We start from the raw sequence: 22438 nt of genomic DNA, 5'->3' as shown, positions 1-22438 counted from the left end.
TTGGACACCTTCCGACCTGAGGGGCTCATCTTCCGGCGTCATCTCTTTTAGCCTTGTGATACGTTCCATGGGGTTTTCTTGGCAAGAATACTGGAGTGGGTTGCCATTTCCTTCTCCAGTGGACCACATTTTGTCGGAACTGTCCGCCATGATCTGTCCGTCTTGGGTGGCCCTGCACGGCATAGCTTATGGCTTCACTGAGTTACACAAGCCCCTTTGCCACAACAAGGCAGTGATCCATGAAGGGGAGGGCTAGCATACCCAAGGTCAATGCAGGGGTTGCGGCACACAGCAACTATATTATGGAGAACCCAACTTAAGGAAAAGAATCGGACTTTCAGCAGTCTCAGGAAATCCGGTTTTTCCCTGATAGGCTCCGGGATGGCTGCTGGATGGCCACGACGTCATTTATCCCTAAAAAAAGGTAAAGGTAAAGGTGTCCCCAACCAGTCGTGTCCGACTGTAGGGTGCGGTGCTCATCCCCGTTTCTAAGCCGAAGAGCCAGCGCTGTCCGAAGACGCTTCCGTGGTCATGTGGCTGGCATGACTGAACACCGAGGTGCACGGAACACTGTTACCTTTCCCGCCGAGGCGGTACCTATTTATCTACTTGCAATTTCTTGCTTTTGAACTGCTAGGTTGTCAGGAGCTGGGACTGAAGACGGGAGCCCACTCCGTCATGCAGCACTCGGGTCTCGAACTGCTGACCTGCCAACCTTCCAGTCTGCAGTTCAGCGTCTTAACCACTAAGCCACCGCGGCCCTATACATTTATCCCTAACAACCTCCAAATGCAGCCAGCTCAGACTAAATCGCTGGTGGAGACCCCCCAGGGAGGCTGCAGAGCGATGGGGAGAAATGTAATAGAAAGGGGGGAAATCACAGCACCATTAGCCACCTTGCAATGGTACACCTCAAAAACACTACCAAAAGAATTCTAAAATGCCCTGAGAAAGAAGCAGAAAACAGAAGCTTCTTTTGCAGGGGAAGAAAATTTTTGGGAAATTGAAGAACAGATTTTGGCACAGCAATTGTTTGTAATGATAGGATCTCAAAGTAGGAATGAAAGTGTTCATTAAGCTGAATACTAGTCAGAGAAATACTAGTTAGGGCCAAGTGAGATGTGACAGTAAGAACCTGGGCGGGGATGGGTTCACACATCCCTAAATGAGGGTGCACCCTATGCTTGTTTAGATAGAAAACGGCCTACAGCCCCCAACATTCTCTAGCCAGGCTGATTGCTGGGAGTGCTGGGAGTTGTTGGATGTTTTTCTATTTAAACGTCCATAGGATTGCATCCTTAATGCATCTTTGCATTTAATGTGCACATTTTAAAAAACAATTCAAATAGCAGCTGGGGGGGGGATGCTGATATTTATTTGAATCACATTAATGCCAATGGGAGTTTTCCTCCCAATGCAGAGAGTATCTTTGGCAGACCAATTTTTGTCAGGAATGCAGCGGGGGGTGGGGTGGGGGTTAAACTCTCCCTGCCTGCTGCAGTTCCAATAATTATGAAACTCCACTCTGTGGCCACTGTTTGCTTTTAAAAAAATGCACATTAAATACAGAGACATTTAATGTTATGTTTACCTTTGCTGTTACAGAAGCAGCTTTGGGGAACACTTAGGATGAAAAAGAAAGCGAGAGCAGCAGCCATTTTTACAGATAAGAATTGCCATGCACTTACGTAAAGTTCTTTCTCACACGCTCTGTATGCTCCTGCATGCGTGGCTTGTAAAGTCGACAGTACCTCCTATGATGGTATTGGGGGAGGGACAGGAGATGCAGAGGAACAGTAAACCTGAGGCACTCAAGCCTGCCTGACTTTGCAGAAGATTGCAGCCTGCTGTGAAGCCCTGCATATTTCAGAGGATTCTGGGGCATGTTTTAGGAAATGCATTCAGTTTGCACTGGAGCCAAGAGGCCTAGAAGGTTTTGCCCTGTATAAACCGGGACTTGTTATTAAAGTGAGGGGTGTTTGATGGGTCTCTGCCCTTATCCTCACAGGGGACCACAAGGTTTGCTGTATAGCATCCCCCTCTATCCACATCCAACTGGGAGGGAGCAGGTGGTGCCATAATACCCTAGAACATGCCCAAATAGAATTGCCACCTTTTTATGTTCTTTACTGCTCCTGTGCCTTTAACATTACCTTAGCAAGTGAAGCTTTTCTAGCATGGCCGTCAAGAGATGGAGAAAAAGGACAGCTGCTTAATTTCCATGTTTCAAGTTGCTGTCCTTCCATGCTGGGGCACAGAAATGTCACACCAACCTTACCTGTCTTTCAGGACAGCTTGTCTGCCATTATTGACTGTCTCATCAAGGAAGCCCTAAAAAGCTTTCAAGGAACCCCTGGGATTCCCCAGAATACAGTTTGAAAGCCATCATCTCAAGTCATTCTGCTGTCTTGCAACCTGTTCCCCATCTTGTACTTACATTGTCATGGTAAGGAAACGTCTGAAAAGTATGGTTCAGTGCCACATATCTTCTAATTACCATTCTGAAAATCTTCCCTAGTATAAATGACTTCCTGCTAATGTATGCTGGTTTGATGTTTGAATGAGCAATCTGGGAGCAGGCATGTACCATGAATACCTCTTTATTAATCTCTCAAAAGTGCCCTTGTCATATGTGCAGGAGATGAGGGTGTAGTTTTCATTTGTCATTTATGATGCTGTTAGATTATTGATAAGCAGTAGGGACAATGAGCATAATAATAGACTGCAGAAACCATGTAGTTAGGCAGCCATGAATTGTGGGCGTTGGCATAATTCTCCTAATCGTCTAAATCTGATGCTCAATTCTCTCTCTTTTAGAAACCATGCTCCCTGCCTTCTCCCCCTTGTAGCCGATGCGGTTCTTTCCATGCTGCCATCATCTCCGCACTCATAAACAGAGCATGGAGAGGGTGAAAAGGGGGTGGTCCCAGGCGTGGGGACTGTGGAAGCTGCTTTAGACATCTTCCTATCGGATCTCTGGGACCCCTTCCTTCCCAAAATTGCGGCTAGATGCACAAAAATGCACATCTAACCAGAAATGCAGGGTGGCTGGAGCACAGAGGACTTCTGTGCTCCACCCGACCTGCATTAGATAGGCATCAGTCTCCGTGTTCAGAGGTAGGCATCTATCTTGATAGGATTGCACCCTCAGTCTCTCATTGTTCATTGGGCACAACATTCTGCTTTACGGTTATCCTTCAGAAATGTCACTTAAAGCCATATCTGCCTAACTACCCACTTTATTCTGGTCTGAGAAGGTTTAAAGTTTTGTTGTCTAAATGGCTTGGGGAATGTTAGGATTTTGGCTTCAGCAGAAGGTCAGAGGATGAGAGAGAGAGAGAAGGTTTTTACTCAGGAAACAGAAACTTGGGGCAGTATCCAATATTGCTGTTGCACCTACACTTGTTCTGTTGTGCCAGTGGGACTCACCAATAGCACAACAGGAAGCTATCACTTCCTAAAGCAACACCGGGAATGAGCCACAATGCTTGTTTATGGAATGGGACAGGTCAGTGAGTGGACCTCCCTTCTGTTAGCTCCCCTGAACTGTTCCATTAAAGAAAGTAGAGTTTTGGCTTGTTTCTAGTTGCTTTAGGAACTACTGACTTCCCATTGCACTAGCAGTGGGTCCCACTGGCATGCAGGCAGCATTGGATACTACCACTAGTTTGTGAAATGAACATGAACCTACTCTCCTGGTTGGTTCGAGTTGGAAGTGGAAAATTTTTTTTAGAAGTTATAAGCCAAAGGCAAAGAGGCAGAGAAAGAGAAAGAGAAAGAGAAAGAGAAGGAAGGAAGGAAGGAAAGAAAGAAAGAAAGATGCCCAGATTCCTAGAGGAAAGGAAAAGTCAGAGCTGCTGAAACTGAAGAACTGACTTAGAGAGCTAGACCAGACAGTAAGTTATTGCTTGGATAATGGACCTGGATAAAATAGGGACATGGTCTAATTAGGTTAGCTGGATGCATTTATTCCTGGTTGTTTCACTGCCCTATTGCTCATATGTTTTTAAAGTCTTTTCCTGGTTTACACTTTTTTTCAGTAAAATTTAAACTCTTATTATTTGAAACGTTGTGGTCTCTCTTTTTTGAGTTACCCACTCCCATGCCTAATAGACAATCCCCACGCTACCTAAAGTGGGATATCTGAGAGTTTTGAGGCTGATTTGGTGGAGGCATCCAGAGAAATAAAGTATTCCACCTGGTAGCAATGGAAAAAGCCACAGGAAGAGAAAGCCAAAATTCTGGGAGTATAGGCACACTATTTTGCCTGTTTCCCTTCCATTCACAAACAGGGTGTTGTCAGTTTGTAATGTGTTGGCATTTAATTTGAATGAATGTGCACCTTGGGTAAAGATTGGATAGGGGGTTTCTACCCGTAACTAACATTGGAAGAAGGAGTGAGAGTTTAAGAGAAGAATTGAAATGCTTAGAAGAGGAGGTAAGAGCTTACTCAGCTTTGGAGGTTAACTGTATATCTGAAGGGAGATCTCTATTTTGAGTGCCAAATTCTTTTTGTAAATTAAAAGTACCTTTGAGATGGTGGACTGTGGGTGGTGGGCTACAGCAGTTTATTTTGGTTTGAACAGAACTCATCCCTGTGCTCTACTTTCTACACACGTCAAGGTGCCTCCAGCCTTCGGCTACCCAGAAGATTACTCAGTGCCTCATCGCTGAGCAAATTACAACATCGCTCTTTGTTGTCAAGTAGCAGCTAGAAGGAGCTGAAGATCTCAAACAGTCTGATGCTCCTTGATTTCCTCCGGCTCTTGTGCACAGTTTGTGCTCATTTGATTTCTTCAAGGGCTAAAATAATAAAAAAGAAACCCTTTCTAATATGACAGAACATACTAAATGCCTAAAATTATCAGTCTGTAAAGCGCAAGGCAGAATCAGTACATCTAATGGTTGAATGACCTATGCTAATTAGCAAGTAGATCATAATGTCCCCTATAGCCTTGATAGTGTGGTCACTGAACTTGAGCCGGACAGCCTAGAAAGAGAAATCAAGTGGGCCTTAGGAAGCATTACTAACAACAAAGCTAGCGGAGATGACAGTATTCTAGCTGAGCTATTTAAAATCCTAAAAGATGATGCTGTTAAAGTGCTGCACTCAACATGCCAACAAATTTGGAACACTCAACAGTGGCCACAGGATTGGAAAAGGTCAGTTTACATTCCAATTCCAAAGAAGGGCAATGCCAAAGAGTGTTCAAACTACTGTACAGTTGTGCTCATTTCACATGCCAGCAAGGTTATGCTCAAAATCCTACAAGTTAGGCTTCAGCAGTATGTGAACCGAGAACTACCGGAAGTACGAGGCAGTTTCGAAGAGGCAGAGGAACTAGAGATCAAATTGCCAACATTCGCTGGATCATGGAGAAATCAAGAGAATTCCAGAAAAATGTCTATTTCTGCTTCATTGACTACGCTAAAGCCTTTGATTGTGTGGATCACAACAAACTGTGGCAAATTCTTAAAGAGATGGGAGTACCAGACCACCTTACCACCTGTCTCCTGAGAAACCTGTATGAGGGACAAGAAGCAACAGTAAGAACCGGACATGGAACAACTGATTGGTTCCAAATTGGGAAAGGAGCACGACAAGGCTGTATATTGTCACCCTGCTTATTTAATTTATATGCAGAGTACATCATGAGAAATGCCGGGTTGGATGAATCACAGGTCAGAATTAAGATTGCCGGGAGAATTATCAACAACCTCAGATACGCAGACGATACCACCCTAATGGCAGAAAGTGAAGAGGATCTAAAGAGCCTCTTGTTGAGGGTGAAAGTGGAGAGTGCAAAAGCTGGTTTGAAACTCAACATAAAAAAACTAAGATCATGGCATCTGGCCCCATCACTTCCTGGCATATAGAAGGGGAAGAAATGGAAGCAGGGACAGATTTTATTTTCTTGGGCTCCAAGATCACCGCAGACGGTGACTGCAGCCATGAAATTAAAAGACACTTGTTCCTTGGGAGGAAAGCTATGGCAAACCTAGACGGCATAGTAAGAAGCAGAGACATCACCTTGCTGACAAAGGTCCATCTAATCAAAGCTATGGTTTTCCCAGTAGTAATGTATGGCTGTGAGAGCTGGACTATAAGGAAGGCTGAGCGCAGGAGAATTGATGCTTTCGAACTGTGGTGCTGGAGAAGACTCTTACGAGTGCCCTGGACTGCAAGGAGGTCAAATCAGTCCATCCTAAAGGAAATCAACCCTGACTGCTCATTGGAAAGATAGATACTGAAGCTGAAGCTCCAATATTTTGGCCACCTAATGCGAAGAGAAAACTCCCTGGAAAAGACCCTGATGCTGGGAAAGATTGAAGGCAAAAGGAGAAGGGCAGAGGATGAGATGGCTAGATAGCATCACCGATGCAATTAATATGAATTTGAGCACACTCCGGGAAAGAGCAGAGGACAGGAAGGCCTGGCGTGGTATGGTTCATGGGGTCACGAAGAGTCGGGCACGACTTAATGACTGAACCACAGCAACAACTTGGTAGAAAAAGAAAGACACTACACCAAATGTGGGCAACCCACTGCTTATGGGCCACATGCAGCCCTCAAAAGCCTTCAGGGCAGCTGCCGAGTTACCAGATCTCCCCACAGTTGAATTCCCCCCTAGTAAATTGTGCTCCTATTTAGCTGGGGACAACAGCCCATGGGGATCGCTGTCGCTGTACACCTATCTGTTGCTTCTTTTAGATTGTAAGCCCAAGGGCAGGAACTTATTAATGACCTCTGTAAGCTGTTCTGGGAGCCTTTATTGGCTGAAGAGTAGGGTAATGATGCTAATAATAGTACTAACAATGCTACAATTAGCTACTCATAACTTATATATTGTTGTGAGTAATGTATCTTAATTAGTCCTTAGAGGGCTTTTTTAGGTTTTTGAATCTTGGAAGTAAAAGAAGATGAACACTAAGAATGTCCACATATAACATTCATTGAGTTTCCATGCATGTGTTCGAGATTTGTTTTGCAAGATGTGTTTGTACTATTGTGTTGTTGATTCTGTTGAGTTGTATTCTATTCAGCAACTTTCCCATTACACAGTTCTCCTTTCCTGTCTGACCTGGGGTGTATTTACACACTATTGGCTTTACCTGGTCCAGAAACAAATGTCTCAGAGAAATTTATAATATTCTAAAACTAAAACACCTCACTGGTATATGTTAGTGGAATCAGTACAACAACCAAAAGTACTACTGAGAACACTCAGTTGCCGATTTAGTCAGAGTAGACTCATTGAAATCAATGGGACTTAAGGTAGTGATGACTCAGTTGCTTCTCCTTCACATGCCCTCTCCTTCCCCCATCACGGGAAGGAGGAGGGGGCGGACAAAGAATAGGGCAGAGCCAACCTAGTCCCCATCATTTCTCCACTGGAGGCTTGCCCAGTTTCGCTCCTCATGGGTGTTCCTTAACTGGGAAAGCCCATGGACAACGAAGCCTGGTTCCTGGCTCAAGTGTAGAGTGGAAGATCCACCCAGTGCTTGCGCCAGGCAGTGTATGATATCAAGTGGGTGTGGCCACACCCTATGTTATATGGCCTATGGAGGGCTGGGTGGGGGGCCATCCAGCCCCCCTCACCCAAAACTAGTTCTGCACCCTCTACTCTCTGCACCTGAGGTGCAGGATTGCATTCATATTCTGTGAATTTCTTTTATTTGAACAGTGATTTCCCTGATTATTCGAAAGAGCTCACTTGCGGGGTGTTTTCATAATCTTTTGATGTCTCTCTGAGCCTAAGGCTTTTCCATCTCCCCTGTAAGCTCACTGAATTGTACTTACTCCTCTTTCTTTCTCTCACTGGCTTCCTATTTCCTTACTTCTTTAATTGGGATAGTATCTTCAGGTTCCATTCATTAGTCTTGTGTTCTGATACATAATGCTTGCCAAGACACCCACACATTTTCACTAATAATAATGCTGTAGTTGAACAATGCTTGTACTTTATAGGACGCTATATGCCTTTGATTTCCCATTATTATATAGGATGTTTTATTCTTGAGCTGTCCCACATGCCGTGCTATTGTTGCAGTCTTCAGTATCAAGATATACAAGTTGGACCTGCAGCAAAAAGTTACGGTGTGGACTGCTCCTGTTCACAGTTCCAATCAGTCAGCCGTGCCCTCCTCCACAATGCTCCCACCTGGTTTTCCATTCTTCCCTGCTGAACCATTAGTAAGCATTCTGTGGCCACTGAGCATGCTCAGTCCTCATGGGTCTATTTTAGAGGCTTTCTTCTAAAGATTTTTGGTGCTTCTGTTAACCTTGGAATTCCTCTGACCCTGCTGATATCTCCCTCTTGTGCATGACTGGTGCCATTTTGGTTACATAGGCAGTGGCACTTGTGCCTGAGCATTGAAAATAGAGGGCATGATAATGAGCAAACAAAATAATGATAAAACCGTTACAAGAAGCAACGTCAGAAAATACACCCTCACTATAATTCCTCGACTTCAGTGTTTGTATTTAAATCTATGGGATTCTTTTCCAAGGGTGAGCAGTGGTGTAGTGGTAAATTTTGAAGTGCATGGGGCCATTATGACAGTCCACTTAGCCATGCCCCCAAGGAGAATCCAAACATTTGGGCAGCGGTGTTGATCCATATCACCAAATAGTTCCAGCAGTTTTCATCTCCACCAGGAGCAGATGCTTTGTAGAGCTAATGGGTCTTAATTGGCCATTCAAGGGCAAGACATCCCAAAATACTTCGCATTACGTCAGGGAATAATATACTGTTGCTGGGAAAATGCAAGCCCCCCCCCCCACGCCACCAGCTACTGTGAGGAGTACAGCTAAGCTCAGGGGGAATAGGGTATTCTAAAGAGGGTGGCAGCGTCCCTTCTAATAATATATCCAGGTGCTTCGACCCTATGAGCTCTGATTCCACTATACCGCTGGTTGTGAGACCCACTCCATTAATGGCGAAAGTTTACTACTAATGGCCAAGCTCCCCTTAGCCACATCTATATGCATTGTGATATAGCCCTCGGAGAATGGTTGCTTAGTTTTACTTCTCATGCATTCATCTCAAGCACCATCATTAGCAGAAAGTGACTTGGAAATTAATTTGACACCCCACCCCCACCCCAAAACACAATTATCAGGAACAATATTGGGCTTTAGATCTTGAAGTTTTTTATTTGCAATAAAAAATTCAGAGAATGGACCCAAATGGACTTCCGGTCGGAGCCAATGTTGCCCTTGCAGCATGCCACGGAGCTTCCGCGGGATGCTATCTCAAGCAGCTTTTTAAAAGGTTGAAAAACCTTTTCATCGCCCCCCTGGAATGAAAAGGGGGGGGCAGAAGCAGCTTTGGATCAAGCTTTGGAAGATTAGCTATCTCTACATATTAGCAGGGGGGCTGGACTCCAGAGCTAGTCTGCCAGAGCTTAATCATCGCTCAAAGCTGTTTTGAACGGAGAAAATAGGGCTGACATGCTCCATTGTAGTTTATGGATTAAGAAACACCAACAACATTTGAGGACTGGATTAAGATATATCAGCAATATTCGAGGACCTGCAAGATTTGTTTGAAGAGAAGGATGACTACTTTAAGGCGAAAAAAAGGTTCTCTGCCTACCCCCCCTTCCTTGGCAAAGGTTCCAAGAAGCGAAAATACAGAGGAGTTACTTGCGTCGATAAAAACTTTGTCCTTGCAATTTGTGGAACAGGCTAAGAGACTGGATACTATTCAAAATTCCATCACCACCCTGCAAGGGGCTGTGGATTTAATCAACACTACTTCGCAAAAAATGGAGGAGAAGGTTAACGAGCTGCAAGATCGGGTGGCAGGGAATGAAACAACATTACAAGCTTTTTTCAACAATTTCTCTGTCAGAACTTCTTAATTGGACACTTCTGTACACAGGGCAAATGTACGTATCATTGGTATTAAAAATTTATCTACTGATGTAAATTTGTCTACTTTTGTAGATAAGTTCCTGCATGAGATACTCCCTGTGCCATCTGATTATTCATTTGATATTAAGCAGGCATTCCATGTGTCAAATCCTAAAGGGACTGGTTATACGGTTATAGTCCAATTTCCAAGAATCTTCCACAAAAAAATTATATCCTGTGTTTGGCAAGAGAGGGTGGAAACCTTTTTTGGAAATAAGATAAAGTTATGCTATTTCTGGATTACACCAAAGAGGTTGCTGAGAAAAGAAGGCAAATTACCAAGGCGAAAAATCTGGCAAAACAAATGAACTTACAATATCACTTAAAATATCTTGCTACATTTTGCATTTTTTCTGAAGGCCAGATGAAGAAGTTTCTAAATCATGAAATGGCGGAGGCATGGCTAAATGGAAAATTGCATGCAAGTTTTGCTCTACCACCATGAACTGGAATCTACAAACATGTTTTGCTAACTGGCTTTGCTAGGCCAGAGATAATTGCTCATATATATATCGATTCTTTTTGTTTATCTTCTTTCATTTTTTTCCCTTTCTCTTTCTCTTTTTTCTTTAAATCCTTTCTTTTTAAAATGGATATGATATACTGTACTTAAATTTACTGTCTGAGGGTGTATAGAAATGTGCACACTCATTTATATATCTAGTACAAAATATATTAGTGATTGTTGTAAGGTTGATTATTATTAATCCTTTTAAATCTCCTTTTTATTATTATTATTATTACTATCATTATTGGTTAGTAAGATTTTTGGCTGGTTAAATTGTTGAGCTTTAATATTATATATTAGCTGAAGGTCAATATATGGTTACTGGAAATGAATTGTAGGCCTGTTTCCTTACTATAAGACTGATGATATGATATTGAAATGTAAGGTTGATTATTTAGACTATATTGAATTGTAATATTGCCAATGTTATAGGTATAATTTTTAAGTGGAATGGGATGTGAAGTTTCTGTGTAATGGAGTTTACATTTAATCCTTTTCTTCTTTCTCTTTTTTTTCTTTTCCTCCTTCGTTATTGCTGTGTCCTCCTAAGAATACTGTATTGTGGGGAAATTGTAGTTATTGATTAGGTTGTTGGTATTGTTTATTTCATTTATAAAGATAAAAAAATAGAATAAAAAGTATTTTCACACACACACAAAAAGAATTGACCCAAATGGAGAAGATACTTTTCAGACCAAAGGCTGTTTAGTCAGGTGATCTGGTCATGTAGTTCTAGAAATCACCAAGATTTTCACTGGGAGAAAGATGCTAACACTAAATAACATCTGTGCATGTAGCCAGAAAGCAGCTGGTTCATGTAGTTTCATAACAGCCAACAAAAAGTTAATTGAGAGCAAGGGATTAACATTCAAGAAAGTTTGCACATGTAACTACCAGAAATTAGCTTTTGGTGCCAGGTCTGCTGAATGCTGACTGTGCATGTAGAGCCTCTTTTTAACAGTCTGAGCCAGAGAAGAACTCTGGGGGGAAGGGGAATTATGAGTTGAGCACATAACGCTCAGTTCTCATAAAAGGGCTGAGCATTATGAAATGGACAATTCATATACCAAACCACATAATTACAGACTTCAGCAAAATCGTTATGATCTAAAGTTGATAGGAATGAACAATTTAATCTGGCCAATGATCTAAATGGGCCTACTCAAGAGCAAATGCTTTAAGGAACACAAAGATCATTGATGAGGGTACTTGCAAATGATTCAGTGAAACGTGAGGATTGTGAAATAAGAGTGTGTCATTCATTGGATCCAGGGACTGTGCCAGTTTTGATATTTGGATGAGTTTCAGGGGGTTGATGTACCCAAAATACTTTATGTAAATATTCACCTTTGGTGGCATTATTTTCCAAAGCTGCTGCTTCGTCATCTTTTACTGTTTGTTATTGTTTCTTTCTCCTACCTAGATCACATAGATGATGCCAGACAATGAAAGATCATATAGTAGAAGGCATCAGTCATATTTGACTATATGCTCATGTCACTGAAAGCAAATGGTCAATTGAAAGTGAGAGCAAGTGTAACCCATACCTCAGTTGTTGCTTCCAGCATTGTTAAAAGAATGGTAAATCTAGCATGCCTGTGTTTGCTGACAGTGGGTGGAGTTAATACACTCCCCCCCTTTCTAGAACCAGCTATTGGGGTATGCTCAGTATGTGCTCTTCTGGGTGGGCTGGCTTCTTTGAGAAGATTGCAGCAGTCCAGCCTTGCCCAAGAAGAGAAAGCTGCTCCAGAGGGAAGGCCCTCAGACTGTGGGCCAATCTACACTTAGAGGTTTTTTCACTTCCAATAAGGTTTCACTGCCTGTCTTTCACACTACGCAGTACCCACCTCGAATTGGAACCGGAATTTCCCGCTTCCGTGCTCCCGCTTTCAATACCCTGATGTCCCGATATTTCTGCTTAATGTGCTCTGATTTTCCACCTTTGCTACCTTATCTGGTCGTAGTCCCCTCCCCTGCCTGTCCATATACGGTGGTGTTTGTATTTCCCTCCTGTCCAATCACAGCTCTCAACGGCCCCATATTGTCTTCCAGCTACTGATCGCATAGCTTCCTCAGCACTCAATGTTTCCTCAGCAACAAGCAAAGGGCGTTATCTTCGAAGAATCGTGGCTTTTCTGTGATTTTTTTTTTCCTAATTCAGGCATGATCTTTGAAGATTCGAAAATTCGAAGATTTGATGCTTCAAATCTTCCTCAGCACTCAACGTTTCCTCAGCAACAAGCAAAGGGCTGGATATGCGCGCGCTTGTCTGATCTCGGAAGCTAAGCAGGGTTGGTCCCGGTCAGTAGTTGGATGGCCTTTTTTTTCTAATTGAGGCATGATCTTTGAAGATTTGAAGATTCGAAGCTTCACATCTTCGAAACTTCAAAGATCATGCCTGAATTAGGAAAAAAAAAATCGCGGAGAAGCCACGATTTTTTGAAGATAACACCTTAATTTTAAAAAAAAAAATCCGAAGTGGGGGATAAGAGAGGGTAAAATTTAGTTTCATTTGAAGGGGTAGAACAACTCCCTGCTCAATTCAGGAAGCCTGATTCCCAGGCAGTCACCCATCCAACTACTGACTGGGGCCGACCCTGCTTAGCTTCCGAGATCAGACAAGCATACGCACATCCAGCCCTTTGCTTGTTGCTGAGGAAACATTGAGTGCTGAGGAAGCTATGCGATCAGTAGCCGGAAGGCGATGTGGGGCTGTTGAAAGCTGTGAGCATGGTGGGCGTGGAATGAGCAGAAACAGGAAGAGTTTCTGATCCTCTAATGAGAGCCTCTGTCTTTCAGAGCAGGAAAACAAGCACAGCGCTCGAGTGTGAACCGAGCTTGTGCATTCGATGAAGCACCGCAACGGGGAAAATGGGTGAGTGTGGATAATCATGTTTTAATGCGAGAGCGTTTAACCCGACAAGACACTGAATTCGTTGCGATCATGGGCGCAATGTAGATCAGCCCTCTATGTTCTGTTATTCACAGGCCTGCTTTACTTGTTTTTAGGGTACAAGCAGCTAAGAACGGAGATTTAGATTCCTGCTCAAGAAAAACTGCAGCCACTATAAAAGGACCGTGAACTTATTTTTCTTCTTCTGTGCACCCTGTTAATAGCTGAAGGAAACTGTGACTTCTCTGCTGTTATGAAGCAAACTAGACTGCTTCATCGCAGCAGACTATGCAACCAGACTGTCAATAATATCAAGAGTATTACTATCACTTACCTGTTCTATGTATCAATGAGAATTATTTATTTTATTTCAGTATACATTTAAGTTTGATCTCTGTTGTTGTTTCTTTTCTTTGGGCATCTCTACACCAGCCTAAAATCCTGCATTTAAAACGGAGCTTTCTGCTTCTGTTTTAAATGCAGGATCATAACTCTCTTTTTCACCCGCTTCCTTTTCCCCCTCCCCTTCTCCCCTCCTTCTCCCTATATCTGAGTCTTCCATTATCTTTCATTGATCTCGCTCCTTTTCTTGTTGCTTTTCCTCTTGTAATGGAACACAATGGGGTAATTTGATAGCTCATTATCTGTGATCTATTTAAAAATGGAACAAAGGGCATTTAGTGCAGGAGACGCCCTGGAGGGTCACGGCATCATGGAAAGAGCCTGCAATTTCCGTGAAGGAGTAATATCAATCTCAGGATAAAAACTCCGTGTGAAGAAATCCTTTGTTATTGCAAATATGGAATCACACTGTCAGAAAAGAATGAACCCGCCCACTTCTCCTATCTAATGCAGAGATATTGTGGGTTACACAAGGCTTCTTTGGTTAGTCACATGGGTGATCCCATACAATCATAGATGACATAGCAAACACGATGACATTACTACACTACTTAGCCAATTGGATTTTGCTGTACAATGACAATTGAGAACAAATGAAGTCAAATGAAAGAGAGGGCAATGTAAATGAACAGGCAAACTTTTTCTAAGCACTGCAGAAAAATCATCAACAAAAGAAGGCAGTTTTGACACTGCCAAAGTGTTTGCCTTGAAAATAGTGAGTAGTCTTGGCTCAGCCCTCATTGGACACTAATTATTTAATCCTACTGTGATCTTGAGACATTCAGTTTGCAGTGAAATCATTGACTAATAATGATTATTGACTAATAATGATTGACTAATTAGTTCACTGAAATTATTGAGTAACAGAGCAAACGTATGCATGTTTCCACATAACTAAATCCCACTGAGTTCAATCGGGCTTACTCCCATGTAACTCTGCACAAGACTGCAGCCATATACAAATAGCTAAAATTACAACCTTTTTAATAGTAAGGTTCCTGCACCTTACTGCATTATGAGTAGGGATGGCAGAGAATTCTGCCACGTATCGCAGTGAGGCCGAATGCCAGTGTATTCGGCCCCCCGAAATCTGTGGCGGAATGGCCTGCCACCCCCCGCCCCCCTGTGGATCCCCCCCGGGACGAGACTTACCTGGGGCGGATCATCCGGGTGGTGGCGGCTCCGGCGGTGGCTCCGGCGGCGGCGGCTGGTCTTCCGACCGGCTGCCACCACTGCCATTTGCAGACTTGTGGTTTGTTTGTTTTTTCAGGACATGATAGGCTATGTAAAGATTTACGTAGCCTATCATGGCTGGGTAAAACAAAAACAAAAATCCGCGTATGCAAATGGCAGCGGCTATGGCTGCCACCATTTGCGTTCCTTATTTTTGGTGTCTTAGTCTACGTAAATATTTACGTAGACTATGATGGCAAAAATAAAGGGGAACGCAAATAGCGTAGCGGGTGCTATTTGCGTCCCTTTTTGATTCGCTGTTTTAGCCTACGTAAATATTTACGTAGGCTAAAATGGCAAATCAAAAAGGGACGCAAATAGCGCCCGCTATGCTATTTGCGTTCCCCTTTATTTTTGCCATCATAGTCTACGTAAATATTTATGTAGACTAAGACGGCCAAAAATAAGGAACGCGAATGGCGGCAGCTGTAGCCGCCTCCATTTGTGTATGTGTGTGTGTGTGTGTTTTTTACCCAGAGCTCTCCGCGGCCGGAAATCCGGCTGCAGACGGCTCTGGCCTGAGCCTGGCCAGCTGCTCTGTGGAGCCGCTGCAGAGCGCAGCCGGCCATCGAGGATTCCGGGGGGGAGGAATGGAGTGCCTCCCCCCCGTTGAGGATTCCGGGGGGAGGGACGGAACACCTCCTCCCACACCATAAACATAATCCGCGGAAAGGTAAGTACATTTCATACATCCCTAATTATGAGAAGGCAGATCAAAAGGGGTGACACTCTCAAATAAATGTTGTTATTATATTGTTCTTGCCCAAGAACCATAGAATCATAGAATAGTAGGGTTGGATGGGGCCTACAAGGCCATCAAGTCCAACCCCCTGCTCAACGCAGGAATCCAAGTCAGAGCATCCCTGACAGATGGCTGTCCAGCCTCGTCTTGAATGCCTCCAGTGTGGGAGAGCCCACCACCACCCTAACCAGAAAGATACATTTTTGTTCAGCTCAGGCTTCCAAGTGTTAGACCAGTGATCTTTGGTGTTAAGCATGACTAGGTAATATCCACAGGTTACAATTGTATGGTTGGTTGCCTGCATGGAATTCCCATTGGCCTATAGCAGAAAAATTTACAAGAAAATAATTTCAGAATTGTATTTTTAAGAACCTTATTTAAACACTGAGTAAAAACCTTTGCTGTACTGAAGTCAAGGCTAAATTACTATTGATTGCTGGTGTGGCATTTAGGTTTGTTGTTGTGAATGTTATCAATCTGAACAGTTTTAAAGGCGACCTCATCTGTACTCTCTGAAAGATTAGATGATGTGTGTGCTTTTAGATTAGTATGAGTTGAGATATTTGGTGGATTCGTTTTGTTGTTTGCATATTGACTCATCACAATGCTTCCTGATTAAACACCCATAATATTCTACTTCTGTTTAAATAAATGAGCTGAGTATTAATGCAATCAAGCATATCTAGCAATTAAACCCTGAATGGCAATTTTTACACAAGATGCAAGCCATATTGGTCTCAATCAGGACTGGTTTCAGGAGGAATAAATACTGTAGAGATTGCATCAGATCCCTTAAAAAGCAATTGCTTTTTATGTGCTTAATTGGTGATCATCACCTATTAAAGCTTTAAAGTTATTATAATGGCACTTTTAGAGATTTTAGAGAGTTTAAGAGTAACAACTTGAAGTTTTACTTTCTGCGCTTGCAATGCAAGATAGCCATGTTATTAGTCACAACTTTATCCTTGTCTTTCAATAAATAGCTGATCTTATCCTTAGTATTCCAGATAGCCAGTTTATCTTAGGGATGTGCAAACACTGTGTTTTTATTTTCACTGAATTTTCCACTTGCTTCCAGTCCCTACATGTGTGGATATAAACAAAAAATCTGTGCCATGCCTTGCATAACTTCACTTTTCCATACAGTCTCTGCACCTACGGAGTTCTTCTTTTCTGAGAAAAAGCAGGCGCACAAACTAATGCACATCAGCTGAAGGTTAGCAGATGTATGTGTTGACTAAATGTACAAGAGAATATACATTCAAATGCACATCAGATAGGTCCTCCCATTGACAACGGTGTAGTGGAGCCAGGCTCACAGGAATGCAGCACTGATACTTTTTAATTAACAGGGACACTGATATCATCTGCCGCCCGCCTCAGGATTCCATGTTCCCTCTAAGCTTAGCTGCAATTCTCACAGTAGCTGTGGGGAGAGGGCCAGGAATTTTTCCCAGCAACAATATATTTTCTGAGCAAAGTATTTCAGGGTGGTCTGCTGAGGCTCACTATGTCTCTGTCTCGTCATACTTGGCTTCTCTGTCACTTTCCCCTTCTATTTCTCCTCAGTTGCTTTTCTCCACCCTTTGGCCTTGTCTGCTGTTCCCTCAGCTATCACCTGACTTTCCCCGCTATTTTATGCCCCTGCCTCCAGTAATCCAGCATTTATAGCTGGACATCCTAAAGAATGAAGTCAAGTGGGCCTTAGGAAGCATTACTAACAACAAAGCTAGTGGAGGTGATAGTATTCCAGCTGAGCTATTTAAAATCCTAAAAGATGATGTTGTTAAAGTGCTGCACTCAATATGCCAACAAATTTGGAACACTCAGCAGTGGCCACAAGACTGGAAAAGGTCAGTTTACATTCCAATTCCAAAGAAGGGCAATGCCAAAGAGTGTTCAAACTGCTGTACAATTGCGCTCATTTCACATGCCAGCAAGGTTATGCTCAAAATCCTACAAGCTAGGCTTCAGCAGTATGTGAACCGAGAACTACCGGAAGTACAAGCTGGGTTTTGAAGAGGCAGAGGAACTAGAGATCAAATCGCCAACATTCGCTGGATCATGGAGAAAGCAAGAGAATTCCAGAAAAATGTCTATTTCTGCTTCATTGACTATGCTAAAGCCTTTGATTGTGTGGATCACAACAAACTGTGGCAAATTCTTAAAGAGATGGGAGTACCAGACCACCTTACCTGTCTCCTGAGAAACCTGTACAAGGGTCAAGAAGCAACAGTAAGAACTGGACATGGAACAACCGATTGGTTCCAAATTGGGAAAGGAGTACGACAAGGCTGTATATTGTCGCCCTGCTTATTTAACTTATATGCAGAGTACATCATGAGAATGCCAGGTTGGATGAATCACAGGTCGGAATTAAGATTGCCGGGAGAATTATCAACAACCTCAGATTCACAGACGATATCACCCTAATGGCAGAAAGCGAAGAGGATCTAAAGAGCCTCTTGTTGAGGGTGAAAGTGGAGAGTGCAAAAGCTGGTTTGAAACTCAGCATTAAAAGAACGAAGATCATGGCATCTGGCCCCATCGCTTCCTGGCATATAGAAGGGGAAGAAATGGAAGCAGTGACAGATTTTATTTTCTTGAGCTCCAAGATCACCGCAGACGGTGACTGTAGCCATGAAATTAAAAGATGCTTGCTCCTTGGGAGGAAAGCTATGGCAAACCTAGACAGGATAGTAAGAAGCAGAGACATCACCTTGCCAACAAAGGTTCATATAATCAAAGCTCTGGTTTTCCCAGTAGCAACGTATGGCTGTGAGAGCTGGACCATAAGGAAGACTGAGCGCCGAAGAATTGATGCTTTCGAACTGTGGTGCTGGAAAAGACTCTTATGAGTCGCCTGGACTGCAAGGAGGTCAAATCAGTCCATCCTAAAGGAAATCAACCCTGAGTGCTCATTGGAAGGACAGATACTGAAGCTGAAGCTCAAATATTTTGGCCACCTAATGTGAAGAGAAAACTCCCTGGAAAAGACCCTGATGCTGGGAAAGATTGAAGGCAAATGGAGAAGGGGACGGCAGAGGATGAGATGGCTAGATAGCATCACTGATGCAATGAGTATGAACTTGAGCACACCCTGGGAGAGAGCGGAGGACAGGAAGGCCTGGCGTGCTATGGTCCATGGGTTCATGAAGAGTCGGACATGACTTAACGACTGAACAACAAGTGTAAGCATTAGACCTCCTCTACCTACCTTTCCCTCTGGCTGCTGTTTCTCACCCTTCAGTCACCTCATCTGTGGGGTTCCCAAACTCTTCATTTCCCTACCTCCTAAGAGCTCTTCCCAGTAATCAGCCTGACCCACAACCTGCTTCTGCCCCTAGGACCTCACAAGGTCTCAGTGCCCAGCCAAACTAACATATTTCTCCCCTTTTCTCATGGAAGCAGGGAACTTTGTTTTTAAAGCAATGGATATGTTCACGAATGTTCTGTGATGTCACACAATCCATGATGTCATACCTAGCTAACTGGTGTCGGAGGCTTCACTGCAACAAGTACAGTATGATATAGATAATAGGTGCAGTCATGAAGAGAGCAGAAAAGCCACACAGCTGCCCCTGTAAAATTATGAAGAATGTCAGTATCCTCCCATTCTTGGGCCATTTCTGTCAGCATCCCCACAATATAGGAACATTGTAGTTACAGGAGACAACGAATCTTTAGAATCAGACTTAAGGCTCCTTTGTACATTTGTGACACAGATTTAAAATGCTTGGAATCCATTTTACAGCTCTGACTTACAGCAGCAATTTATGGGCATGAGGCTAGTAATAACTATCCTGTCAACACTGTGTATAATTGGATTGTGGTATCCTTGGGACATGGATAAATTCTGTTTATATAGCACAAAACAAAATGGAATTGTGCCATCAGGCAATGTAGTGGTAAAACAATTCTATTTTTATGAGCCAGAGGAAAGAGTAAATTGATTCTTTGTTTAAGAATGGAATTTAAAGTACACGCTAAAGACCACCGAGTTTAATCTTGAATGGAAATCTTAGGGGTCAGAGTTTCTCCTAGCTTTATGGAAATAAAACCCTGAAGGTAGGTGGGTCACTCTCTACCTCAGGGATCCCCAACCTTTTTGGACACATGGGCACATTTGGGAATTGAGAAACTGCTGTGGGCACCACCACAAAATGGTTCCCATGGAGGATGTGGCTAATCACATAATGGCTGCTCTGGGGGCCTGGCTAGTCAAAAGTGAGCTAAAGAGGGGTGGGGGAGAGAAATAGTGGGGCTAGAGGCTGGTAGGGAGGGGAAATAGCAAGGCAAAGGGGCAAAGGAAGAGCAAGGCTAGAGGCCAGGAGGAGGAGAAACGGCTAAATAGGAGGGGGAATAGCAATGCTAGCAGCTGGGAGGGAGCAAGAAATAGCAAGGCAAAGGGGTAGAGAAAAAGCAAGGCTAGAGGCTAGGAGGGGAGAAACAGTGAGCTAAAGAGGTGGGGGGAAATAGCAAGGCTAGAGGCTGGGAGGAGGGGGAAATAGCAAGAGGTGGGGGGAAATAGCAAGGCTAGAGGCCGGGAGGAGGGGGAAATAGCAAGAGGTGGGGGGAAATAGCAAGGCTAGAGGCCCGGAGGAGGGGGAAATAGCAAGGCAAAGGGGCAGAGGGGAGAGAAACAGCTAGGCCAGAGGGGTTTTTTTAAACAACTTTTTCAAAGAGGGCAGGGAGGGGAGAGCTTCATGGGTGCCAGTGAGATCCCCATGTGTGGAACATTAGGGACCCCAGCTCAAATGCAGTGTGCTCCTAGCTTGTCTAATCATTTGAAAATTTGTAAAATGCACTCCAGTCCTATTGTCTGTACTCCCCTTAGAAGGAAGCCTCCAACCTTGGGGGCTTCTGCATATCCAGTACCCTGCCGGGCTGTAACTGTCAGGAGGGCGAGGGTGAGGGAGAGCAATAGGGGCGATTTTCACCTCTCTGTCCTCCTTTTCAACATTTTCCCTCTAGATGGGCCTTTGAGCATGTCTAGAGAGGCTATGCTGGCAGGGGCTGGGTCAGGGCTGGATTGGTCATAGGATTTCTCCTATCTTGGCCTCTCCTCTCCTCTCCTCTCCTCTCCTCTCCTCTCCTCTCCTCTCCTCTCCTCTCCTCTCCCCTCCCCTCCCCTCCCCTCCCTGGAATGCCCCCTTTCCCTTCCCTCTAAGGCTTCATTTATGACCTCAGGAAGCAGCTGGCATGGTTCTTTCCATGGTGGCTGGGAGAGGGTGGGGATAGTGGACCAGACTTCAGAGGCCCCCTCCTGAAGTCATAGCAGTATGTACGGCCTCAGGAGGGGGACTCCGAATAATCCCATATTCCCTGGAATGCTTTCTATTAGGCATCCTATTCTGTGAGTATTCCTCATGTGTGAAATTTTTATTAGAAATTCCACTGATAGTCCAGATCCATGGCATTGAGGAATAGATTTGTAGACCTATCCATCATTTTGAATGTTGGCTTGCACTAATTCATAAAGTACCCATCATCTTTTAAGCTTGATTTGGGCTTTCTTTTGTACAGGCGTGTTTCCCTAGTACTTGCACTGCATAATGACATTTGGAGTCCTACGTCTGTAGAAGCCGTAGGTCATTTACAAGTGATTATGTGATTGCAAAATATAATTTGAAATTAAAAAAAAAAAGTAAAATATGCTTTGGCTCATAAAAATAAAATAGGGTGAGGTTCAAGGCATCATAAGAATAGGGATGTGCAAATCAGCAACACTTAAGCTCACCAAAGTTTTCCGAATTCCATCTCGAAGCTCGTTCTGACTCACGTCCATATGAGATTGTGAGCTTTGGGTTTTTTTTTGGGGGGGGGGTGTCACATGAAAATCCATGTGTGTCTGGAGGCGCATTTTTCCAAATGTATGCATCAGTTGTGCACATCTTTGAAATGTATGCATTCTTCTCCCATTGATTAAAGTGTATTTGTGTGCATTTTTCAAAAGTGTGCATGCTGTTGCATGCTGCTGCTGCTGCTGCTGCTTCCTCCTCCCTCCTCCTCCTCCTCCTCTTCTTCTTCTTCTTCTTCTTCTTCTTCTTCTTCTTTTCCGTCCACGAATCACATTGCAAGCTTGGAAATGGACAGACGTCAACTGCAGATTACATTTGGGTCTGTGTTTGTTCCGGAAGGGGCAAATTGAGTAAATCCTGATCAAAAACTAATTCAAATGTTTTTTGAATTATGCCACTGAAATATGAATTTCTCACACATCTCTATGTAAGAATATATAATGACTGCCAACAGGGCAGGTGCTTTTATCAGTGACAGGGATTTGTTATTGTCAAACCTGACTTTTAAATGTAAGTTATGGTGTTGGGAGGAAGGTGGAGGCAGAGACTTGACACCTTAGCAAAAGCTTTCCTCGCTTGTCACCCTGACAAAAGGCTGTTTGTCTCTCCAGAGCACAAATTATGAGTCAAAGTACATATTATGGTCACCATAGGGATGCTGCCCAAACCAGCCATCTCATAATGACTGATACTTGTTCCAGAGGTAACATTAGTAAGTGATCACTGCATGACTCCTTCCCACTGCATGAGTCTCAAGAGCCTAGCCAGAAAGAGATCATTGCTGATGGTTCTGAAGGCCACTGAGGGGTCCAGAAGAATGAGCAGAGTTGCACTCCCTCTATCCTTCTCCTGGCATAGGTCATCCATAAGGATGACCGAGGCCATTTTTGTTCCAAAGCCCAGTTTGAAACTGGATTGAAATAAATCCAGAAAATCAACC

This window comes from Heloderma suspectum, chromosome 3, assembly GCF_057233095.1.
Source record: "Heloderma suspectum isolate Gila_16-S chromosome 3, 16-S_ref, whole genome shotgun sequence".
NCBI lineage: Eukaryota > Metazoa > Chordata > Lepidosauria > Squamata > Helodermatidae > Heloderma > Heloderma suspectum.
Note: the sequence above shows the minus strand (reverse complement) of the source record.